The sequence below is a fragment of the Oncorhynchus kisutch genome, linkage group LG4 (genome assembly GCF_002021735.2).
Source record: "Oncorhynchus kisutch isolate 150728-3 linkage group LG4, Okis_V2, whole genome shotgun sequence".
Classification (NCBI taxonomy): Eukaryota; Metazoa; Chordata; class Actinopteri; order Salmoniformes; family Salmonidae; genus Oncorhynchus; species Oncorhynchus kisutch.
In genome coordinates, this window is record NC_034177.2 from 65,250,843 (window position 1) to 65,276,202 (window position 25,360).

The window sequence follows — 25,360 nt, forward strand, 5'->3', positions numbered from 1 at the left end:
TTATGGACAGTCCAGCGTGCATCAGCTATGTAGCCAAGAGATCAGTGTCCAGGGGGCAGCGGTGGATGGGGAAGGGAAGCTGGACTGGCGAGTGTTATCCAGGTAAAAAAACCGAACAATGACTAAATAGCTTGTAGCTAGTTAGCTGGTTAGCTTCTGGAGGTTCTTGAGTGTGTTCTAAAAATAAATAAAAATAATAGCGATTCCGTATCACATTGGGTGAGGCAGGTTTCCGGAAGGTATAAACAAATTAAAAGTCAAAAGAGATAGAAAGTAAATATGGGTCCGGTGGGCGTTTGGGACGCGGCGATTCAGGCGGTTAGCAGGCCTGTGCTAACAAGCTAACAGTTTGTAGGCCCGGGCTAGACAAGGTAGCAGTTAGCGGACCGGAGCTGGACAAGCTAGCAGTTAGCAGGCCGAATTAGCAAGCAGGGAGATAGCGAGGGCTAGAGAGTTAGCCTTTGGGGGACGTCGCGATGGGGTGAGTCTGTTTATTCCTCTTCATGCGGTGACATCGATAGACCGGTCGTGGGCCCGGGTATTGTAGCTCAGGAGTATGCTACGGTGGTAGCGCAGGCCGGGCTAGCTTCAAGCTAAGTGGGTGGAAACGCTAGCCAGGGGTAGTCGTCCAGGGTTGCGGTTTAGCTAGATAGCTAGTTGTGAAGATCCAGCGTATTTGGAAGCTTAGGTTTAGCAAAATGTTTTTAAAAAGGGATAGCTATGTAAAAGACGAAAAATATGTAAAAAACGAAAAATAAACAAAATATAAACAAAATATACAGGGACACGACACGACGACTTACTGCTACGCCATCTTGGCTGGTAACGGTAGGTTACCAGGTAGGTAGGTTACCAGGTTACAGGCAGACAAATAAGATGATCTGTGGAGTCCCGGCTTTCGGTGTGTATCAACATATTCCGTGTTTATTTCTTTTATGTTTCACATTGCTAACCGGAATGTAGGTAGCAGCGATCTTGAAATTAATTTGTTCTGGATTTGGCGACTGTGAAAAGAACCCTGGTGGCATGTCTGGAAGGGTACGTGTGTGTGTCAGAGCAGTGCATAAATTGACTATGCAAACAATTTGGAATTTTCAAAACAATGTTTTTTATAAAACTAAGAAGTGATGCAGTTAGTCTCTCATCCACTCTTAGCCAAGAGAGACTGGCATGCATAGTATTTATATTAGCCCTCTGATTATAATGAAGAGCAAGACGCGCTGCTCTGTTCTTAACTAGGTCTTTCCTTGCAGCACTCGACTGGACAATAATCAAGATAAGACAAAACTAGAGCCTGCAGAACCACAGGAAGTATTCAGATCCCTTGACTTTTTCCACATCTTGTTAGGTTACAGCCTTATTCTAAAATTGATTAAATTGGCCATCTACACACAATACTCTCAAATGGTGGGTGTAGCTGGTGCATGGAAGTGTTTTGCAAAAAATGTTTTTTAAATGGTTGCTAATTTATTAAAAATAACGAAATAACCTCTTTCAAAGATAATTTGTCCAATTTGACAACTTCACAGATCTTCATTGTAAAGGGTTTAAACACTGTTTCCCAATTAACCATAACAATTAATGAACATGCACCTGTGGAACGGTCATTAAGATACTAACACCTTACAGACAGTAGGAAATTAGGTCACAGTTAAACTGTGACCTAATTTCCTACTGTCTGTAAGGTGTTAGTATCTTAATGACCGTTCCACAGGTGCATGTTCATTAATTGTTTATGGTTAATTGGGAAACAGTGTTTAAACCCTTTACAATGAAGATCTGTGAAGTTGTCAAATTGGACAAATTATCTTTGAAAGAGGTTATTTCGTTATTTTTAATAAATTAGCAACCATTTAAAAAACATTTTTTGCAAAACACTTCCATGCACCAGCTACACCCACCATTTGAGAGTATTGTGTGTAGATGGCCAATTTAATCAATTTTAGAATAAGGCTGTAACCTAACAAGATGTGGAAAAAGTCAAGGGATCTGAATACTTCCTGTGGTTCTGCAGGCTCTAGTTTTGTCTTATCTTGATTATTGTCCAGTCGAGTGCTGCAAGGAAAGACCTAGTTAAGAACAGAGCAGCGCGTCTTGCTCTTCATTATAATCAGAGGGCTAATATAAATACTATGCATGCCAGTCTCTCTTGGCTAAGAGTGGATGAGAGACTAACTGCATCACTTCTTAGTTTTATAAAAAACATTGTTTTGAAAATTCCAAATTGTTTGCATAGTCAATTTTATGCACTGCTCTGACACACACACGTACCCTTCCCAGACATGCCACCAGGGTTCTTTTCACAGTCGCCAAATCCAGAACAAATTAATTTCAAGATCGCTGCTACCTACATTCCGGTTAGCAATGTGAAACATAAAAAGAATAAACACGGAATATGTTGATACACACCGAAAGCCGGGACTCCACAGATCATCTTATTTGTCTGCCTGTAACCTGGTAACCTACCTACCTGGTAACCTACCGTTACCAGCCAAGATGGCGTAGCAGTAAGTCGTCGTGTCGTTGTCCCTGTATATTTTGTTTATATTTTGTTTATTTTTCGTTTTTTACATATTTTTCGTCTTTTACATAGCTATCCCTTTTTAAAAACATTTTGCTAAACCTAAGCTTCCAAATACGCTGGATCTTCACAACTAGCTATCTAGCTAAACCGCAACCCTGGACGACTACCCCTGGCTAGCGTTTCCACCCACTTAGCTTGAAGCTAGCCCGGCCTGCGCTACCACCGTAGCATACTCCTGAGCTACAATACCCGGCCCACGACCGGTCTATCGATGTCACCGCATGAAGAGGAATAAACAGACTCACCCCATCGCGACGTCCCCCAAAGGCTAACTCTCTAGCCCTCGCTATCTCCCTGCTTGCTAATTCGGCCTGCTAACTGCTAGCTTGTCCAGCTCCGGTCCGCTAACTGCTACCTTGTCTAGCCCGGGCCTACAAACTGTTAGCTTGTTAGCACAGGCCTGCTAACCGCCTGAATCGCCGCGTCCCAACGCCCACCGGACCCATATTTACTTTCTATCTCTTTTGACTTTTAATTTGTTTATACCTTCCGGAAACCTGCCTCACCCAATGTGATACGGAATCGCTATTATTTTTTATTTATTTTTAGAACACACTCAAGAACCTCCAGAAGCTAACCAGCTAACTAGCTACAAGCTATTTAGTCATTGTTCGGTTTTTTTACCTGGATAACACTCGCCAGTCCAGCTTCCCTTCCCCATCCACCGCTGCCCCTGGACACTGATCTCTTGGCTACATAGCTGATGCACGCTGGACTGTCCATAAATCACGGTACTCCATTCTGCTTGTTTGTTTTATCTGTTGGCCCCGTTGCCTAGTCTACGCCATTTTACCTGCTGTTGTTGTGCTAGCTGATTAGCTGTTGTCTCACCTACTGTTTTAGCTAGCTTTCCCAATTCAACACCTGTGATTACTGTATGCCTCGCTGTATGTCTCTCTCAAATGTCAATATGCCTTGTATACTGTTGTTCAGGTTAGTTATCATTGTTTTAGTTCACAATGGAGCCCCTAGTTCCACTCTTCATACCCCTGATAACTCCTTTGTCCCACCTCCCACACATGCGGTGACCTCACCCATTACTACCAGCATGTCCAGAGATACAACCTCTCTCATCATCACCCAGTGCCTGGCTTACCTCCGCTGTACCCGCACCCCACCATACCCCTGTCTGCGCATTATGCCCTGAATATATTCTACCATGCCCAGAAACCTGCTCCTCTTATTCTCTGTCCCCAACGCTCTAGGCGACCAGTTTTGATAGCCTTTAGCCGCACCCTCATACTACTCCTTCTCTGTTCCGCGGGTGATGTGGAGGTAAACCCAGGCCCTGCATGTCCCCAGGCACCCTCATTTGTTGACTTCTGTGTTCGAAAAAGCATGTCAACATCAGAAGCCTCCTCCCTAAGTTTGTCTTACTCACTGCTTTAGCACACTCTGCTAACCCTGATGTCCTTGCTGTGTCTGAATCCTGGCTCAGGAAGGCCACCAAAAATTCAGAGATTTCCATACCCAACTATAACATCTTCCGTCAAGATAGAACTGCCAAAGGGGGAGGAGTTGCAGTTTACTGCAGAGATGGCCTGCAAAGTAATGTCATACTTTCCAGGTCCATACCCAAACAGTTCGAACTACTAATTTTGAAAATTACTCTCTCCAGAAATAAGTCTCTCACGGTTGCCGCCTGCTACCGACCCCCCTCAGCTCCCAGCTGTGCCCTGGACACCATTTGTGAATTGATCGCCCCCCATCTAGCTTCAGAGTTTGTTCTGTTAGGTGACCTAAACTGGGATATGCTTAACACCCCGCCAGTCCTACAATCTAAGCTAGATGCCCTCAATCACACAAAAATCATCAAGGAACCCACCAGGTACAACCCTAACTCTGTAAACAAGGGCACCCTCATAGACGTCATCCTGACCAACTGGCCCTCCAAATACACCTCCGCTGTCTTCAACCAGGATCTCAGCGATCACTGCCTCATTGCCTGTATCCGCTACGGAGCCGCAGTCAAACGACCACCCCTCATCACTGTCAAACGCTCCCTAAAACACTTCTGTGAGCAGGCCTTTCTAATCGACCTGGCCCGGGTATCCTGGAAGGACATTGACCTCATCCCGTCAGTTGAGGATGCCTGGTCATTCTTTAAAAGTAACTTCCTCACCATTTTAGATAAGCATGCTCCGTTCAAAAAATGCAGAACTAAGAACAGATACAGCCCTTGGTTCACCCCAGACCTGACTGCCCTCGACCAGCACAAAAACATCCTGTGGCGGACTGCAATAGCATCGAATAGTCCCCGTGATATGCAACTGTTCAGGGAAGTCCGGAACCAATACACGCAGTCAGTCAGGAAAGCTAAGGCCAGCTTCTTCAGGCAGAAGTTTGCATCCTGTAGCTCCAACTCCAAAAAGTTCTGGGACACTGTGAAGTCCATGGAGAACAAGAGCACCTCCTCCCAGCTGCCCACTGCACTGAGGCTAGGTAACACGGTCACCACTGATAAATCCATGATTATCGAAAACTTCAATAAGCATTTCTCAACGGCTGGCCATGCCTTCCGCCTGGCTACTTCAACCTCGGCCAACAGCTCCGCCCCCCCCGCAGCTCCTCGCCCAAGCCTCTCCAGGTTCTCCTTTACCCAAATCCAGATAGCAGATGTTCTGAAAGAGCTGCAAAACCTGGACCCGTACAAATCAGCTGGGCTTGACAATCTGGACCCTCTATTTCTGAAACTATCTGCCACCATTGCCGCAACCCCTATTACCAGCCTGTTCAACCTCTCTTTCATCTCGTCTGAGATCCCCAAGGATTGGAAAGCTGCCGCAGTCATCCCCCTCTTCAAAGGGGGAGACACCCTGGACCCAAACTGTTACAGACCTATATCCATCCTGCCCTGCCTATCTAAGGTCTTCGAAAGCCAAGTCAACAAACAGGTCACTGACCATCTCGAATCCCACCGTACCTTCTCCGCTGTGCAATCTGGTTTCCGAGCCGGTCATGGGTGCACCTCAGCCACACTCAAGGTACTAAACGACATCATAACCGCCATCGATAAAAGACAGTACTGTGCAGCCGTCTTCATCGACCTCGCCAAGGCTTTCGACTCTGTCAATCACCATATTCTTATCGGCAGACTCAGTAGCCTCGGTTTTTCGGATGACTGCCTTGCCTGGTTCACCAATTACTTTGCAGACAGAGTTCAGTGTGTCAAATCGGAGGGCATGCTGTCCGGTCCTCTGGCAGTCTCTATGGGGGTGCCACAGGGTTCAATTCTCGGGCCGACTCTTTTCTCTGTGTATATCAATGATGTTGCTCTTGCTGCGGGCGATTCCCTGATCCACCTCTACGCAGACGACACCATTCTATATACTTTCGGCCCGTCTTTGGACACTGTGCTATCTAACCTCCAAACAAGCTTCAATGCCATACAACACTCCTTCCGTGGCCTCCAACTGCTCTTAAACGCTAGTAAAACCAAATGCATGCTTTTCAACCGGTCGCTGCCTGCACCTGCATGCCCGACTAGCATCACCACCCTGGATGGTTCCGACCTAGAATATGTGGACGTCTATAAGTACCTAGGTGTCTGGCTAGACTGCAAACTCTCCTTCCAGACTCATATCAAACATCTCCAATCGAAAATCAAATCAAGAGTCGGCTTTCTATTCCGCAACAAAGCCTCCTTCACTCAAGCCGCCAAGCTTACCCTAGTAAAACTGACTATCCTACTGATCCTCGACTTCGGCGATGTCATCTACAAAATGGCTTCCAACACTCTACTCAGCAAACTGGATGCAGTCTATCACAGTGCCATCCGTTTTGTCACTAAAGCACCTTATACTACCCACCACTGCGACTTGTATGCTCTAGTCGGCTGGCCCTCGCTACATATTCGTCGCCAGACCCACTGGCTCCAGGTCATCTACAAGTCTATGCTAGGTAAAGCTCCGCCTTATCTCAGCTCACTGGTCACGATGGCAACACCCATCCGTAGCACGCGCTCCAGCAGGTGTATCTCACTGATCATCCCTAAAGCCAACACCTCATTTGGCCGCCTTTCGTTCCAGTACTCTGCTGCCTGTGACTGGAACGAATTGCAAAAATCGCTGAAGTTGGAGACTTTTATCTCCCTCACCAACTTCAAACATCAGCTATCTGAGCAGCTAACCGATCGCTGCAGCTGTACATAGTCTATTGGTAAATAGCCCACCCTTTTCACCTACCTCATCCCCGTACTGTTTCTATTTATTTACTTTTCTGCTCTTCTGCACACCAATATCTCTACCTGTACATGACCATCTGATCTTTTATCACTCCAGTGTTAATCTGCAAAATTGTAATTATTTGCCTACCTCCTCATGCCTTTTGCACACATTGTATATAGACCCCCCCTTCGTTTTCTACTGTGTTATTGACTTGTTAATTGTTTACTCCATGTGTAACTCTTTGTTGTATGCTCACACTGCTATGCTTTATCTTGGCCAGGTCGCAGTTGCAAATGAGAACTTGTTCTCAACTAGCCTACCTGGTTAAATAAAGGTGAAATAAAAAATAAAAAATAGTATTTTACACATTTTCACCAAACAGAAAACATCTTATAAGGTTAGCTTCGATTTGGTCTGTGTTTGAGCTATAGCTACATGGGGGTTTCAAATGGATCCTTAGGTTAGCAGGAACACATCTGGCCTATTGCCATCTGACGATGTATGACTTAATGGCAACATCGAATGTCCACCGAGTGACTATATCTTTACGCATCAAAAATATGATGTTGCCTGCTTCCGCGCTGTTGACGTCCATATGTCCCCCGACACCACCACATTGTTTGAGAGAGGTTGGTGTTGCACAAATTTAGTTTTTATAGTGAACAATAACTTTTAGGCACATCCAGTGTGCAAAAACAGTGCAATTACTACAATCAGACACTTTGGAATGGTTGAAAGGACTCTTGAATGTATTTTTTTTCTGATATTTTTCACATGTTGTGGGATACATCTGATGTGTTTCCAGCTCTGGTAATCAATAATTCACTTATAGCTTGTCAATGAAAGATGACATTCAAAATATGTCAGGATTTGGCCAATGTTTGTTCCGGATTTGGCCGCTAGATGCCCCGAATTGTGCTTTTTTGACCCTTTTGTTTTCCCCTGTTTCCAGATTATTATTTGCACCTGTGCCTCGTTTTCCTTGAATGTATTTAAACCCTTAGTTTCCCTCAGTTCTTTGCTCTGTGTTTGAATGTTAGCACCCAGCCCCAGCGATGCGGTGAACATTTGTTACTCCAGTTGGACTCTCTTGTGGTACTCTGTTTTTGTTCTCGTTTATTTATTTTTGATTATCTTTTGTACCTACCACCTTGTGGATTTACCTTTTCACTTGGAGGATTACCTTTTTCTCTTGGAATTACTTTTGACGTTGTGGATTAATATTTTTGCCTGAAGTACTTTCCTTTTTACTTTATTAAAACACCGTCTCAAGTACTGCTTCTGGGTTATGCCGACTATTAGTTGCTCAGTTTGCTAAGTGACTGTTTCTCACACCGGAGACCCGAGTTCGTAACCGGGTCCTGACAGAAACACAGAGCCCAAAATGAACCCAGAGGCAGCCAGTTCCCAGGACCTTTTTGCCACGCTGTTCCACCACGAGGGGACTGTCCAATGCCACAAAGCCGCTCTGGTTCAGAGGCCTTAATGGCTAGACATTCTCAACTTATGTCTGAGATGCTGACTTCCATAAAGCAGATATCTGATCGACTTCCCCCGGCAACCGCTCCCACCCCAGTACCTCAGATTCAAGTGCCCATGGCAGTTAATCCCCTGGCTGAACTTCGTCTTCCGCCTCCCCAACGGTTCTCAGGTGATCCGAGTGCTTGTAAGGGTTTTTTCACCCAATGTTCTCTCTCCTTCGAGCTGCAACCCTTGTCGTTTCCCACCGTTTCCCACATCGCATATATCATCACCCTGCTGTCGGAAAAAGCCCTGGCCTGGGCTACTGCTGTGTGGGATGCCCAAAGTCCCGGATGTGCCAGCTACTCTGCCTTTGATGAGGAATTCAAGCGAGTGTTTCAAGGTCCAACCAGCGGCCCTGACTCAGCCAAACAGCTCCTGACTCTCCGCCAACGTCGGCGCAGCGTGACGGACTATGCCATCCAGTTCCGCACGGTGGCGGTAACGAGTGGCTGCAACGACGAGGCGCTCACAGTGTGCTTTCTAAAGGGTCTTTCCGACACCATCCAAGATAAACTGGCCCCTCGGGAACCACCGGACAACCTCGAGTCCCTGATCAAGTTGGCCTCACGCATAGACCAGCGTCTGAGAGAGAGAGAACTCAACCGTAGACCTCTCGCCCTAGCTTCTATCGGTCCCAGCTCCGAGTCCCCACCTTTATCCTCGCTGGCTCCACTGGAACCCATGCAGATTGGACGCATCTCCCAGGCTGAGAGAGACCGCCGGGTGAGGGAGCGATGCTGTCTATATTGCGGAAAACCCGGCCATTTCCGCTCCACGTGTCCCGGGCTCCAGGGAAACGCACTGTCCCATGCAGGCCTGGGGGGACTGTAACGGGAAACTTAACCTCCTCCCATCCGTCCAACTCCCGGCTGCTCATTCCAGTCACCCTTTCCTGGGACAACCACGAGCTTCCCCTTCAAGCCTTGGTAGACTCTGGAGCCGCAGAAAACTTCATGGATGGTATCTGGGCGAAGGAGAATGGCGTCCCCTCTGAACCTCTAAGCGACCCCATGAGGGTTACTACGTTGGATGGAAGCCCTCTGGGATCTGGACTTGTCACTCGCGTCACTACCCCCTTGCGACTTTCAGTTTCCCAACACCAGGAAGTGATTCACTTCCATCTGATCCCCTGTTCCGAGTTCCCTCTCGTCCTTGGCTACCCCTGGCTTCACAGCCATAACCCTCACATCGACTGGCCTGTGGACACTGTCAAGCAGTGGGGCCCTACGTGCCAAGCCACTTGTATCTTCCCGAGTTCCCCGAGTTCTCCTCCCGAGTCTCTAGAATCCATCGACCTGTCCCGAGTTCTCGAGTGTTACCATGACCTCAAACCGGTATTTAGCAAACAGAGGGCCACCATGCTACCACCCCATAGACCTTACGATTGCCCCATCAACCTGTTTCCGGGTACCTGCCCCCCAGGGGTCGGATCTTTTCCCTATCTCCTCCCGAACGAGCTGCTATGGATACCTACATCAAGGAAGCTCTGGCAGCAGGCCTCATTCGTCCGTCCACCTCGCCCGTGGGAGCAGGGTTTTTCTTTGTAGCCAAAAAAGACGTTGGATTACGTCCTTGCATTGACTACCGGGGACTCAATGCCATAACCATCCGTAACCGCTACCCGATACCCCTTATGGCCACAGCATTTGAGCTGCTCCAGGAAGCAGTTGTCTTCACTAAGCTTGACCTGCGGAACGCATACCATCTTGTGCGGGTCAGACACAGTGACGAGTGGAAGACCGCTTTCAACACGCCTACTGGTCACTATGAATACTTGGTGATGCCCTTCGGCCTGACCAACACCCCGGCTGTGTTCCAAGCGCCCATAAACGATGTGCTTAGGGATGTGCTTAACATCTTCGTGTTCGTTTACTTGGATGACATCCTCATCTTTTCGAGCTCCCTTCAAGAACACACAAAGCATGTCAGACAAGTACTCAAATGCCTCCTAGACAGCCATTTGTACGTTAAGCCGGAAAAATGTGAATTCCATTCCTCCCGAGTACAATTCCTGGGATTTGTAGTGGAACCCGGTCAAGTCCAAATGGATTCCAGGAAGGTAGGGGCGGTAGCGGATTGGCCCACCCCCAAGTCCGTTAATAAGGAAGTTCAGCGTTTCCTGGGCTTCACAAACTTTTACCGCAAGTTCATCAAGAACTTCAGCTTGGTGGCAGCCCCTCTCTCAGCTTTAACCAAGGGTGGCAACACAAGGTTTCTGTGGGGACAATAAGCTGAAGACGGCCTTCCAAGGACACAAGCAGTGCATCCTCTCTGCCCCCATCCTGACACTACCGACTACGGATTAACCTTTTGTGGTGGAGGTAGACGCAACAGAGGTTGGTGTTGGAGCTGTCCTGTCTCAGAGGGGTGAAGACAAGAAGCTCCACCCTTGCGCCTTTTCACACCGGCTTACGCCGGCCGAGAGGAACTACGATGTGGGGGATCGTGAACTCCTAGCGGTTAAGATGGCATTGAAGGAATGGAGACACTGGCTCGAGGGGGCTTCTCAACCGTTTCAACCATTGCTTACGGACCACACAAATCTGGAGTATATCCAGCAGTCGAAGCGGTTGAACTCCAGACCAGCTCGATGGTCTCTTTTCTTCAATTGATTCGAGTTTATCCTCACCTATCGGCCCGGGTCGAAGGATCTCAAACCGGACGCCTTGCTCCTGCCATTCGAGAAGATACTGACATGCCTGTCCTTCCTGCCGCTAAGATCAAGGGCCCCGATCTCATCGCAAGTTGAGGATACCATGAGACGAGCTCAAGCTATCGAACCAGGTCCGGAAGGAGGTCCTGCCAATCGGTTGTTTGTCCCCAAGGCAGCGAGGACTCAGGTCCTTCTGTGGGGGCACTCCTCTCGCCTCACCTGTCACCCGGGCGTAGGTCGCACCTTGGTCGCACCGTTCATCCAGCGAAAGTTCTGGTGGCCCACCATAACAGAAGACATTGCCACTTTCATCAAGGCCTGTCCCGTGTGCTGCCAGGGCAAATCTTCTCACCTCTGCCCTCAAGGACTCCTTCACCCTTTACCTGTTCCCCACCGACCCTGGTCCCATATCTCATTAGACTTTTTTACTGGCCGTCCGCCGTCCCATGGTAATACTACTATCCTAGTCATCATCGACAGGTTTTCTAAGGCGGCCAGGTTCGTCCCCTTGACTAAGTTACCTTCTGTCAAGGTAACGGCTGAGTTGGTAATTAACCATTTGTTCCGAGTCTTCGGCATTCCTCAAGATAGTGTTTCCGACAGAGGTCCCCAGTTCACTTCAAGGTTTTGAAAGGCCTTCTGCCAACTCATAGGGGCCACTGCCAGTCTATCTTCAGGGTACCACCCGGAGTCCAACGGCCAAACAGAGGATGAATCAAGAGCTGGAAACCGCCCTCAGATGTATGGCCTCCAACAACCCGTCCACATGGTCGTCCTTCATTGTCTGGGCCGAGTACGCGCACAAAACCTTGCGCTCCTCCTCCACTGGTATGTCCCCGCACGAGAGTCAGGCAGACCTCCGCCCCATGTCATCGGAGGCCAGCCGGCTTATACTGTCCATCGGATACTGGATTCCCACCGGGTGCAGTGGTCCTGGCAGTATCTGGTGGACTGGGAAGGCTACAGTCCCGAGGAGCGCTCCTGGGTTCCTGCCAAAGACATACTGGACCCTGACCTCATTCGACAGTTCAGGGCCCTCCACCCCGAGAAAGCTGGTAGGAACATCAGGAGCCGTTCCTAGGGGGGGGGGGGGGGGGATTCTGTCAGGATTTGGCTAGGATTGTTTCCGGTTTTGGCCACTAGATGCCCCCATTGTGCTTTTTTGACCCTTTTGTTTTCCCCTGTTTCCAGATTATTATTTGCACCTGTGCCTCGTTTCCCTTGAATGTATTTAAACCCTTGGTTTTCCTCAGTTCTTTGCTCTGTGTTTGAATGTTAGCACCCAGCCCCAGCGATGCGGTGAACATTTGTTACTCCAGTTGGACTCTCTTGTGGTACTCTGTTTTTGTTCTCGTTTATTTATTTTTGATTATCTTTTGTACCTACCACCTTGTGGATTTACCTTTTCACTTGGAGGATTACCTTTTTCTCTTGGAATTACTTTTGACGTTGTGGATTTATATTTTTGCCTGAAGTACTTTCCTTTTTACTTTATTAAAACACTGTCTCAAGTACTGCTGTGTCTGCCTCATCTTCTGGGTTCTGCCGATTTATTAGTGGCTCAGTTTGCTAAGTGACTGTTTCTCACACCGGAGACCTGAGTTCGTAACCAGGTCCTGACAATATAATAAAAATACAAAAACAGTTATTTTGTTTGTGCATGATCTTGTGTATTCTGAACTATGTAACTCCTATTTTCTGATCATTTCCTCACAATCTCCCAGATGTTGTCTTTCCAAATATACCAAGTTTTTGCATATCAGAATCATGTAATTACACATGAATAGCAGTTATTTTGGGGTATGGTCTATTTAGGGGGAAATCTAGATTTTGTCGTTACATTTTCAAGTTTACACCATGCCCGTGAGTGTGCCAACGTGCCATCCCTCAGAACCCTACATCCCACAGACAATTCAATCACATCTTTGACTGCCCTGAGGACACCATCACCCATAATAGGTCATTATCATTGCCTCAATTACAAGGGAGTAATCAGCAATCTGCTCCTAATTTGCCCTTTATTGTCCTGTCTGAATAAGGTTTTACAGCTGTGAGGCAGCTGGTTTGTGAGGACCACCTGGTGGGCTATAGATTCTGTCCATTATTCTGATGTAGGAAGAGACAATGCCCAGTCCCAGCCTCACCCCAGCTGCTTCAGAAACAGGGCCAAAGCCCATCTCCACTCTCAGGAGCATTGGGAGCTATGGCAAGTATGTGCATTAGTTTGGTGAATGACTCCCAACTTTAGCAGTTGCTCTTGTCATTATGGTTTCCACAACACTGCTATTTTAGATGGTCTGCGGTGCTCTTTTCTTTCTAATGCTCATGTTAATGATGGAACAGCACACTAGGGAGCCTACATTGAGTATTGGTGTCGTTTAGGTCAGGGTGCTGCATGCTGCATGTGTCGCAGCGTGTGTAGTGGTAGATGACAGCGCGGGTGACAGTGTAATCTCAGGGAAGTTCAGACTTCCAAGTCTGACTTGAAATAGTGACAGATCTCATCACCTGACTGAGCTGGTGCCTCCCCTGCTGCAGAATGCAGCCGATTTCATGAGACAGTGTGAAGACCAAGAGGTAAACTCTATGTCATGAAAACACAACACCAGTCCCACATCTAGGTGACAGAATATAGAGATATATAAAAATAGCTGTTTTATGATCGACTTATGTTTTGCATTTCGAGAATATTATTTTCTACACACCCCATTATCCAGCTCTTTTTCATGTTTATTCAACCTCATGTCTTCTGAGATAATTGGTGGTACATGTAGTCTTTGGGGGTGTGTTGTTTTTCACACATCAGGTGTTTATAGGGGAGTGGAGACGGAAATCGTTTTCTCACTAAAGTATGAAGTGACAGTTAATGCTAAGTGTGTGATGAAGACTGACTGAGTCACGCCTGCTTCATCATTTATTGGAGGCAAGAATAGACACAAACTATCACCTAAACGATGATATCATCAGAGCATTCAAGAACTGCCTTCATTTGGACAGGGCTCTGTGAAAGAGAATATTTCATATTTGTGTGGTTAAAAGCTCAATGTAGACATTTTTATCACAATCTCAAATCATTTCTGGGTAACAGTTAAGTACAGTTGAAGTTGGAAGTTTACATACACTTAGGTTGTAGTCATTAAAACTTGTTTTTCAACCACACCACACATTTCTTGTTAACAAACTATAGTTTTGGCAAGTCGGTTAGGACATCTACTTTGTGCATGACACAAGTCATTTTTCCAACAATTGTTTACAGACAGATTATTTCACTTCATTCACTGTATCACAATTCCAGTGGGTCAGAAGTTTACATACACTAAGTTGACTGTGCCTTTAAACAGCTTGGACAATTCCAGAAAAGGATGTCATGGCTTTAGAAGCTTCTGATAGGCTAATTGACATCATTTGAGTCCATTGGAGGTGTACCTGTGGATGTATTTCAAGGCCTACCATCAAACACAGTGCCTCTTTGCTTGACATCATGGAAAAATCAAAAGAAATCAGCCAAGACCTCAGAAAACAAATTGTAGACCTCCACAAGTCTGGTTCATTTTTGGGAGCAATTTCCAAACGCCTGAAGGTACCATGTTCATCTGTACAAACAATAGTACGCAAGTGCAACTGCACATGGGGACAAAGATCGTACTTTATGGAGAAATGTCCTCTGATCTGATGAAACAAAAATAGAACTGTTTGGCCATAATGACCATTGTTATGTTTGGAGGGAAAAGGGGGAGGCTTGCAAGCCGAAGAACACCATCCCAACCGTGAAGCACGGGGGTGGCAGCATCATGTTGTGGGGGTGCTTTGCTGCAGGAGGGACTGGTGCACTTCACGAAATAGGTGGCATCATGAGGAGGAAAATGATGTGGATATATTGAAGCAACATCTCAAGACATCAGTCAGGAAGTTAAAGCTTGGTCGAAAATAGGTCTTCCAAATGGACAATGAACCCAAGCATACTTCCAAAGTTGTGGCAAAATGGCTTAAGGACAACAAAGTCAAGGTATTGGAGTGGCTATCACAGAACCCTGACGTCAATCCTACAGAAAAGTTGTGGGGAGAACTGAAAAAGTGTGTGTGAGCAAGGAGGCCTACAAACCTGACTCAGTTACACCAGCTTTGTCAGGAGGAATGAGCCACAATTCTTGTGGAAGCTTGTGGAAGGCTACCCAAAACGTTTGACCCAAGTTAAACAATTTAAAGGCAATGCTACCAAATACTAATTGAGTGTATTTAATGTCAGGAATTGTGAAAAACTGAGTTTAAATGTATTTTCCTAAGGTGTATGTAAACTTCTGACTTCAACTGTAACTCTGGGTCTTCCTTTCCTGTGGTGGTCCTCATGAGCCAGTTTCATCATAGTGCTTGATGAGTTTTTCCTAGCCACCGTGCTTCTACACCTGCATTGCTTGCTCTTTGGAGGTTTAGGCTGGGTTTCTGTACAGCACTTTGATATATCAGCTGATGTAAGAAGGGCTATATAAATTAATTTAATTTGATTTCAAACAGACATATCTCAACGTCAACTGTTCAGAGGAGAGTGCATGAATCAGTCCTTCATGGTCGAATAGCTGCAGAGAAACCACTGCTAAAGGACACCAATAAGAAAAATAGACTTGCTTTGGCAAAGAAACACGAGCAATGGACATTAGACCATAAATCTGTCCTTTGGTTTGATGAGTCCAAATTTGAGATTTTGGGTTTCAATCACTGTGTTTTTGTGAGACGCAGAGTAGGTGAACAGATGACCTCCGCATGTGTGGATCCCACCGTGAAGCTTGGAGGAGGAGGTGTGATGGTGCTTTGCTGGTGACACTGTCTGTGATTTATTTAGAATTCAAGGCACACTTAACCAGCATGGCTACCACAGCATTCTGCAGTGATATGCTATTCCATCTGGTTTGAGCTTATTGGGACTATCATTTGTTTTTCTACAGGACAATGACACAACACACTTCCAGGCTGTGTAAGGGCTATTTGACCAAGGAGGAGAGTGATGGAGTGCTGCATCAGATGACCTGGTCTCCACAATCCCCCGACCTCAACCCAATTGAGATGGTTTGGGATAAGACCGCAGAGTGAAGGAAAAGCAACCAACAAGTGCTCAGCATATGTGGGAACTCCTTCAAGACTGTTGGAAAAGCATTCCAGGTGAAGCTGGTTGAGAGAATGCTAAGAGTGTGCACATCTGTCATCAAGGCAAAAGGTGGCTACTTTGAAGAATCTGAAATATAAAATATATTTTGATTTGTTAAACACTTTTTTGGTTACTACATGATTCCATATGTGTTATTTCATAGTTTTGATGTCTTCACTATTATTCTACAATGTAGAAAATAGTCAAATTAAAGAAAAACCCTTGAATGAGTAGGTGTGTCCAAACATTTGACTGGTACTGTATATATACAACTCAAGAAAATAACCTTTTTTGACTGCAGCTAGGCCATTCCACTAATTCGGTGCCTTTTAAGAAGTGTAAGGTGGTTATTTCACCTATTAAAACAATTATGTCATAAAGAGCAAATGTTCAACTTACTAAAAAACTTGTTTTCCCATCTAAATTGGTTAAATAAAATAAGAAAATGCTATAGTTAATGCCTTTTAAGTGCCAAATAAAGTAACAGGGTTGACTATAAGGTTGATGAGTTCATGTTAAATCAGCCATAAATCCCCTTGTGACAGGGTGAATGGAAGCTTGTGTGCAACAGGGAGTGGTAATTCAATGCAAGCTTCACAAAAAAAATGTAATTGTTAAAACAATTGTAGCCTGTCTACAGTAGGTTGGTTGGATGTGTTAATTATGATTAAATATCCTCAATTCATAGTATTATCCGTGTGAGAGTGATGATCATAGTATTATCCGTGTGAGAGTGATGATCTAGCTGTCTACTGTATATGGTTTTGGGGGAACTGGAGAGTTCACCCGGTTGCTGTTCTGTGTATCAAGTGTCATCTTTAGTCATCCAAATTCCCTCTTTTCGGCCCCCTGCCCTTGCTCCAAACCTTTACCATCCGCATGATTGATACCCAGTCTTACGAGGTATCTTTGCCCCCTCCTTCAGAAGTCGTGTATCGGGTGTCCAGATATTAAAGGAGCTCTTCTTCTGATGGTGACGCAGGCTCCTTGCTGGGTTGTCAAAGGAAAACACGCATGAGAAGCACAGCAGTACCTCTCACTGCTCCCTCCACCTTGAAATCTGGCACTTCTTTTACATAGCTGGAGGGGTATTTATAAAGAGAAACATCAGAGGTCTGACATGTGAACTGGCTGACAAGTGCATCTCATTGAAAAATGGCCTAGGTCTAATGTCTGAGGTAATAGTGGCTGGGCAGAAGGGTTATAGTGTCTCATCTTAGATGCTGTACATACCACATGTTACTTTCCAGTGACGGCTATAGGAAAGTAATAATCAAGCAATTTTGTATGTCACTTTAAACACACCCTGTTGGTGCCATGCAAAATCAATACCTCAATAACTATGATACCGTAGACCATCACTTAATATGTTGACACTAAATGAATATGAGGCTGATGCTACAGTATCTGTTCCAGGCCAGGGAGCATATGAAAATAAACCCAAGACTAAGAGGTGAGTTACAGTACACATGTTATATAGAAACAACACTCAATGACCCGTGGCATGGTTTTCATGTCACACACTCTTTCACAGACAGGTCCTGGATCCTCTTCCCAGTCACATTTTAAAGCCCTTCGCTCTCTCTCTTGTTTGAAGTGGCCATCACTCGGGAGTGTGTGAAACCAGACACTTGACGTATCTCCTGTCGCTCTCCTGCTCCTATATGAAGCCCAACATTCTCCGGTCCAATCAGTGTAGTAGGCCATTGTTTCCAACTATAAGGGTAACAGTGAGTTAAGGGTGTAAGATGAGATAGGTGTAACTCTCTTCTCATCATCTTACTATTGTCCTGTCCCAGTCATGGGATTGTACCGGTGCATCAAGTCTGACACCAACAGGCTCTTGAACAGCTTCTATCCCCAAGCAACAAAATAGCTACACGGACCGATTTTACCTTGTAACTTTATTTACCTTTTTATTTCAGTATTTGCACTGTCTCTATGCACACTCACGGGGCCCTACACACTCACACACACTGTCACTCCAACACACACGCGCAAACACTCACTCGCACATATTATGCACATACATTTATACTGACTACACACCCACTCACATGGAAGCTGCTGCTACTCTGTTTATCTTACATCCTGTTGCCTAGTCACATTACCCCTATACATACAGTATTTACCTCCATCGCTCCAGTATCCCTACACATATGGTATTGGAACTGACTTTTTAAACAGTTCCTGTATGTAGTAGTATGCTTACTTACTTTGTCTATTTCATATTTCTTACTCTTATTTCTTATTTGTTTTGTTCTTTCTAGTAATACATTGTTATTATTAATTATTACATTGTTGGGTTTTGAGTTTGCATTTCAGGCATTTCACTGTACTTGTGCATGTGCTATTGAAACTTGGAAACTATTTTGGATTATTGACCACCAGTTGTCACAACCTTCCCCTCACAACATTTCGAACCCAACTGACAGTACTAATCTCTGATCTCATCTATCAATTACTAAGATTTGGAGGGCAAATGCTGAGTAATGAAGGATCAGTCATTAGGCCCCAAGAGAAACTGTTTTCACTTCTAGGCAGAGACAGTGCATTGAATAGTTTTATGGAAAGCGGTCAATACAGATGTAGGATCTTAATTTGATCAATGAAGGACATTTAAAATGTGTAGTGCATTTGAGGTTTAAAAAGGCTTCTGAAGTTTTTACATTTCCACTTTCAAATGTCAGACTTGAATTTCCCTTATGAAAAATAGCTCAGTCCAATACATCTAATTCATTAAATATAATGAAGAACCCCCATATGCACAATTGTACATGACTGCAAGTAAATGCTGTACAACTTCCAGATCTTTATTTCATGGACAATGCTATTTCACATCCGTCTTCTTATTCACTGCACAGTTGTATATACAGTGAGCTCCAAAAGTATTGGGAGAGTGATAGATTTTGGGGATTTTTGGCTTTGCACTCCAGAACTTTGGATTTGAAATTATAAAATGACCATGAGGTTACAGTGCAGACTGTCAGCTTTAATTTGAGGGTGTTTTCATCCATATCGGGCGAACCAGTTAGAAATATCAGCACTTTTTGTACATAGTCTCTCCATTTTTAGGAGACCATAAGTATTGAGACAAATTCAATACTATAGTAAGTGCCAAATAAAGCAACAGGGTTGACCGTAACAGGATTGACTGTAACAGGGTTGACCGTAACAGGATTGACTGTAACAGGGTTGTCTATTTCATGTTAAATCAGCCACAAATCCCCTTCTGACAGGGGGAATGGAAGCTTGTGTGCGTGCCATGCCAAGGGCCATTTTATTAAGGGTTACTGTGTGTTGTTTGTATAACGTCTACTGTAAGTCACCTCTTAGTCTTGGGTTTATCTTTCATATGCTCCCTGGCCTGGAACAGATACTGTAGCATCACCCTCATATTCATTTACGATCAATGTATTAAGTGATGGTCTACAGTATCATAGTTCTTGAAGTATTGATTTGGCATGGCACCAACAGAGTGTGTTAAAAGTAACATAATATTGCTTGATTATTTTACTTTCCTTCAGCAGTCACTGGAAAGAAACATTTAGTATGTACAGTTGTTAAGATGAGACACAACAGTATAATCGTTCTGCCCAGGCACCATCACCTCAGACATTAGACCAAGGCCAAAATGTATAATTTTGGAGTCACTTTTATTGTAAATAACAATATAATATGTTTCTAAACATGTCTACATTAATATGGATGTGACCATGATTACAGGATAAACCTGATTGAATCGTGAAAAAGTTAGACGCACAAGTATCATACCCCAAGACATGCTAACCTCTCATCATTACAATAACAGGAGAGGTTAGCATTTTTGGGGGGGGTATGATATTTCTCACTCAAAATTATTTCTAAACGGTTCACCCGATATGGGTGAAAAAACCCTCAAATTAAAGTTGACAGTCTGCACTTTAACCTCACAGTCATTGTATAATTTCAAATCTAATGTTTTGGAGTGCAAAGCCCAAACCAAAAAAATCTATCACTCTCACTGTATATACTGTATAGCCCGTCTATAGAGATAAAAAAACAACAACATCTGATTTAATTAACAAAAAGTAAAGTGACCTTCATTTCAACTCCTGACGCAATCTGACGCAATCAATCAGGGTCCATAATTCTTTGTACAAACCACAGGCTCCTGCTAAGAGTCAGGCAGCACTGCTATATCTCCCTCAGAATTAATAAAAGAGAGTGGCCGGATTAGGCCTGAAGATAATTAGAAAGGGTCTTCCATCAAACACAGGGATTAGACTTAGACTTTATTGAAGTCAAGCCACTAACTGAAATTCCCAAGACACTGCAGATAACATTCAGTCTTGTGGGGTTAAATGGTCAATTTTCCTTCAAGATGGAGAGAACAAAAGGAGGAAAATCCTTTGATGAAGAGAAACCAAACTGACCCTGTATGTTCTGCATTTCGAATATCTAATGTGGACTTTGATAGCCAACCCAGGACATCTGCTTAGACCAGCAAACAGATGAGGAGAATGGCTGCGTTTCCAAGAGGCTCAACAATGCACTCTCAGCATCATGCTCAAGGCCAGTAATTGTCAATTAATTATACTGTTTGTCCTACCTGGAATCAATTAGCCTCTCTGTAAGGAGCTCAATTAATACTTGGAAAAGCTAAACTCTGTTCATAATAGGGTCCCTAACCTGCAATGTTCTCTCTGAGCCTCTCAGGTCTCTTTGGTGCCTGAATGGGAAGGAAGGAAATGTGTGCATCTTTTGCGGGGAAAAAATCTCATTAAATGCACACCATTGCAGTTATGTTAATAACTGCGTAAACTCACAGAGCACAGTTGGAGAGAAGAAAACTGTTGCCCTGGGTGATAAGTCTGGTGGCAGCAGCACAGGCAGCAGAACAGACATTTCCACTCTAATAAGCACGTTAGAAAAATGATCTGAAGTGCATGTGCTGTGTAATCTTTTCACAATATAATATAATCTGCGATCACTTTTAATTGTCAAAGAAATGTAGACCGACATACAACTTTGGACGCAAAATAATTTCATTGATCTAATGTTATTTCCCTCTAATCAATTTGCAAACCAGTATATATCATCACCATTTGAATACAGTTGATATATGCATGATACAATCCTGTCTCTGTTGTCTCAGCGCCCATCTCACGTCCTTTGAATTATGGGTAGTAGTGGAGTGAGACACACGAAGCATGTTGAAAGACCTCTGCCCCGCCAGGGAACGACGAGGTCCCCCTGCACCTCCTGTTTGCACCCCACGAGCAACACAGCATGGCATATTATAATCCAGATGAAAGGAAGAGTTCTCTCCCACAGCCTCAGGGCAGAGGAAAACAGGGTGCTTAATTGGTGCTCTCAGCACTGTACAGCCGGCTTATTGGTTTTATTCGATGAAGCACTTTTCTTATCACCTCTCGGCAGGTATTAATAATGCTGCTAGGAGTATGCTCATTGTGACGCTGGGGGTGGATCGGGTGTCGACGCGAGACCCCTATAGTAGTGGCCAACAGGTGTGAAGGATGTTCCTCTGTGTGTGTATACATTACTCCCGCTGTGCACTGCCTAGTGTCTATCTGTCCAATGTACACGAGTCATCTATATTTAGTCATGGCTGAAGACGGCATTGAAAGTTGATGTTATTCACTCTTTAGTCACCATACAGCCCCAGGGGAGAAACAGCAGGCAGGGTCGGTTCCAGGCATAAGCGACGTAAGCTCACTTAGACACACACCAAAAAATTATATTTTTTAAGGAACTCATTCGGGGTCTCAACTTACTATTGCAAGTAAGAATAGTAGAATACACCAGGTGAAATTTGGAAATTTGGTTGTGAATCAGCAGTTTTTCTCTTGTTATGTCAGTCACTGACAGTCACTCAATTAGCCATATCAGCTAACAATTTTTTGATTGGTAGTTAGTCTAGCCAGCTATCTAAACTTGTAGTAATGATGGCCGAATAACAACCAGGCATGTAATGGCAAACTACCTTAAAATAAATATCTCTGCCCCATTGCTAAATGTGTAGAATTGCAGAAAATGTACTTTAAAACGTACATTTTTACCTCCAATTGGATGGATTTTGAAAAGTGTGCATGTCTTTGTCTGTGTTTGGATGCCACGAAGCAGGGTGGGGGGGTCCCCGTAACCAAATCTCCCTTAGGGCCCCCAAAAGGCTAGAACCGGTGTTGTGCCGAAAAGCTCCTGTAAGGGTGTTTAACTGACGGCAGAGAAGTCAGATCCAGGAGAAAAATAACTGTGTTTCCAACGGCGCAGTTTATTCTATGGGTAACATAACACGACGCACACCAGTACAGACATACACTTACAATAAACAATCACCAACAAGGACATGAGGGGGAACAGAGGGTTAAATACACACCAGTACAGACGTACACTTACAATAAACAATCATCAACAAGGACATGAGGGGAAACAGAGGGTTAAATACACACCAGTACAGACGTACACTTACAATAAACAATCACTGACAAGGACATGAGGGGAAACAGAGGGTTAAATACACACCAGTACAGACATACACTTACAATAAACAATCACCGACAAGGACATGAGGGGAAACAGAGGGTTAAATACACAACATGTAATTGATGGGATTGGAACCAGGTGTGATGGCAAACAAGACAAAACCTATGGAAAATGAAAAATGGATCAGCGATGGCTAGAAGGTCGGTGACGTCGACCGCCGAACACCGCCCGAACAAGGAGAGGGAACAGTCGTGACAGCTCCCCCCTGCCAGAATCCCCCCTCCCCCCTCCAATCCCCCCCCCCCCCCCCATGTCTTTTTCGACTAGTAGTTGTTCTGAAATGTTTATTGCTTGCCTAGATTTTACTCCCTCCTCTATGTTAAATAGAACATACATACATTCATTATTCATTTCGGATGCTGATCCTGGTGTGAAGTTTGTTCTATAGAAAGTATTTGACACTGATGTGTGCCACAGAAAGGAAATTAGAAGGGGGGGGGGGTTTGGCAGGGCTATTTTCTTGCCTCCCGAAATCCCCCCCCCCCCCCTCTATTTTAGGACTGTAAGGTCTGGCACACTTCATAATCATTTTAGTAGTTCATGTTGACCAGTAGTGTGTGCCAAGTATTTGACTCTAGCCAAAAAATGAAGGAAATTAGTAAGTAATAATAAAATAATAATAACAATAATAAGTCAAGAATTTGTACTCTGGGCGAAAAAGTTCAGTTCAAATATGTAAGTCAACGTGAGTGCATATTCATAATCACAGTAAACTGTTATAATAATAGAAAAAAATAAGAAAAATAAATAAATGTATAATGTTAATATAAACAAAACTATGACTGAATGTGCCTCCATGAAGACCCCCCCTCCCCCCCCCAATTAGGTCCCTTCACCCTCAATAGGACACCCCCAGCACCTCCACCATCCCCATCAACCCCCCCCCCCCCCTCCCCCATCAACCACAAAACACAATAATGATGATAATAATATAAATTAAAATACAACAAATATATAACAATATATATATACACATACACACACATAAACTGTACATATACATAAACATATTCACAGGACACTCAACTTATCTCTTTTCCTACATCAGATATGCAGGTGACATTTCCACCTGGATGACAGCACATAATCAGCAAGATGAAGATGCTCTTCATCCGAGGGAAAGCCTGCCCATTCTCAGATGTTAGATCATCCGAGGTGATCACATGTCATTTACATTCCAGCCCTGGTCAGCTCCAGATTTGACTACTTCAACTCACACCCTGCTGGAATCCCTGCATTCTCAGATTCCCCTCTGTTATTAATCTCTATTTGTAATCAATAAAGTGTTTCAAAATGCTGTACTTAAATTAACATATGTTCCAATCATTCCTGAGAGAGAAGGGGTGTAATTTCTCCAGATGGGTGTGTGGTACCTTCCTCATCCATGCCAACAAGATGTTACTTCTTGTGGGGTCATTGCCTTGAAAGTAAGTATGAGAGTATAAGTAATGTACAATTAACCTACTGAAAGTATACTGACTAAAAGGCAAAACAGAACTGTGAAATTGTATTATAGCTGTGTCGTTGTATACTTGCGAATTAGAATCTTAAAGTGTAACATCATTTTGTTGGAGAAATGCCCATCAATATTTTTCCCAGTTTGCTGAATGTGTTCTGAAGGAGGAGTCGATTGTCTTTTCAAATATGGACAAAGATGTTAACATCATGAGAGAAGAAATAGCAGTTACTCTCCTCAAAAAACACTGGTATGTTACATTTCTAATTCAATATAATTGTAGATTAAAAAAACATGTACAGTGGGGCAAAAAAGTATTTAGTCAGCCATCAATTGTGCAAGTTCTCCCACTTAAAAAGATGAGAGAGGCCTGTAATTTTCATCATAGGTACACTTCAACTATGACAGAGAAAATGAGAAAGAAAATCCAGGAAATCACATTGTAGGATTTTTAATGAATTTATTTGCAAATTATGGTGGAAAATAAGTATTTAATAAGTATTTATTGTCTTTTTATATTTGATTTATTGTAATTGTATATCTTATTATGCCAAGATTTAAACAAACTTAACTTTCTGTGATGTTTTTTTGTGTTATTGTGTGATAATATTTGTGTATTGTCTTTATTGTCTTAAAGATTACAAAATGTTTCATTAATAAATGTTTATGTTTCTTTATACTCTAATTTTGCTTTCTGTGGCACACACTACTGGTCAACATGATTATGAAGTGTGCCAGGCCTTACAGTCCCAAAATAGAAGGGGGGGCTAGAGTCAAATACTCTCTGTGGCACATCAGGATAGGCAACCGAAATGAATAATTAATGTGTGTTATATTAAACATAGAGTAGGGAGTAAAATGTAGGCAAGCAATAAACATTTCAGAACAACTACGAGTCAAATAAGACATGGACGAGATGATGAATTTTGGCAGAGATTTATTTATAGACTAAAACACTTGAAACAAATAGCCAACCAAAAACTGCAGACATTATTAGTGCCTCCCCCACGATCAATCCGGCATAAAAAATCAAATGAAACGCAGCCTAACGTGATCAGAAATCTCAACTAGCAAGCAAGGCAGCAATGAAAAATTGAGTGCGTGCGCATTCACGTGAAGGGGGGGGGGAAGAATTCTGGAAGGGGGTAGCTTTTCGGCAGCAGGTATCAGAGAACAATGAAAGTGAAGCATTTTCCAATGAAAGGCTCACAGTCAGTTTTACATTCTGTAGTTTCTTGTGGTTTGAGGTATTTCTCAGACAGTTCTTACACGGGCTTCGGTCATTAGGCAG

At 44.0% G+C, this 25,360-nt stretch overlaps 1 long non-coding RNA gene across 1 annotated transcript in view; it reads left to right on the plus strand.

The window, feature by feature from the left end:
* LOC116374020 (uncharacterized) overlaps positions 1-24,426 on the plus strand; it is a 57,397-nt gene extending 32,971 nt beyond the window's left edge. The window contains exon 3 of the long non-coding RNA XR_004209825.1: positions 23,662-24,426. This is a non-coding gene — a long non-coding RNA (uncharacterized LOC116374020). The remainder of the gene's footprint in view (positions 1-23,661) is intronic.
* The last annotated feature ends 934 nt before the right edge of the window (positions 24,427-25,360 follow it).